The sequence below is a fragment of the Guillardia theta genome, assembly GCF_000315625.1.
Source record: "Guillardia theta CCMP2712 unplaced genomic scaffold GUITHscaffold_67, whole genome shotgun sequence".
Lineage (NCBI taxonomy): Eukaryota > Cryptophyceae > Pyrenomonadales > Geminigeraceae > Guillardia > Guillardia theta.
Genome location: NW_005434607.1, coordinates 9,296 through 10,029, shown reverse-complemented (window position 1 = coordinate 10,029; position 734 = coordinate 9,296).

The following is a 734-nucleotide window of genomic DNA, read 5'->3' as shown; positions in this document are numbered from 1 at the left end:
TGATGATGATGACGATGATGATGATGATGACGATGATGACGATGATGACCTCCTGTATCTTACTGCTGCACGACATATCAGCTAGCCTCTTCTCCTCCTCCTTCATCGACCTGAGAGGAGCGCGAGCTGGAGGAGAGCCGGAGGTGACTGATGTCCTCCAGGTCCTCTCTCGCCTCCTTCACCTCTCAGGTCCAGCTGTACCATCTCTCAGCTTCTCCTGCTTCTCCTCCACCTGCCCGTCTCCCGGCTGACGCCTGGCTGTCTGCCCCATGTCACCCACCAAGTTCGCGTCTCAGTCTTGCGGCACAGCATCACCTTCTTCACGTCTCAGTCACCGGAGCCTCGGAGGCTCAAGACCCTAGACCGTGGCAACGTCACTGAGAGACCGGGCCCGGGGCCCGGGCCGGGACATTCCACGGGCCCGGGCCCTTGTAGTGCAGCCGGGAGGACAACGTGACCGAGAAAGAGGGTTGAACTCTCGACCCCACCCCACCACCCCTCCCGCCCCTTCCCTCCCTCCCGCCCCTTGCTCCTCCACCCCTCCCTCCTCCTCGGTACGGTAGTTAGGATTAGTTGCACCACCCCCCGTACCTTCTCTCCCCTCCTCGTACCACCCCCTAGATCCGGGAGAGGGGGGGTGGGGGACTGGGGGGTAAGGGAGTGGGGTAGGGGTGGGAGGGAGGGATAAAGGAGGGGTCCTGACAGAGCTCGGTAGGATAAGCAGAGGAAGAGGA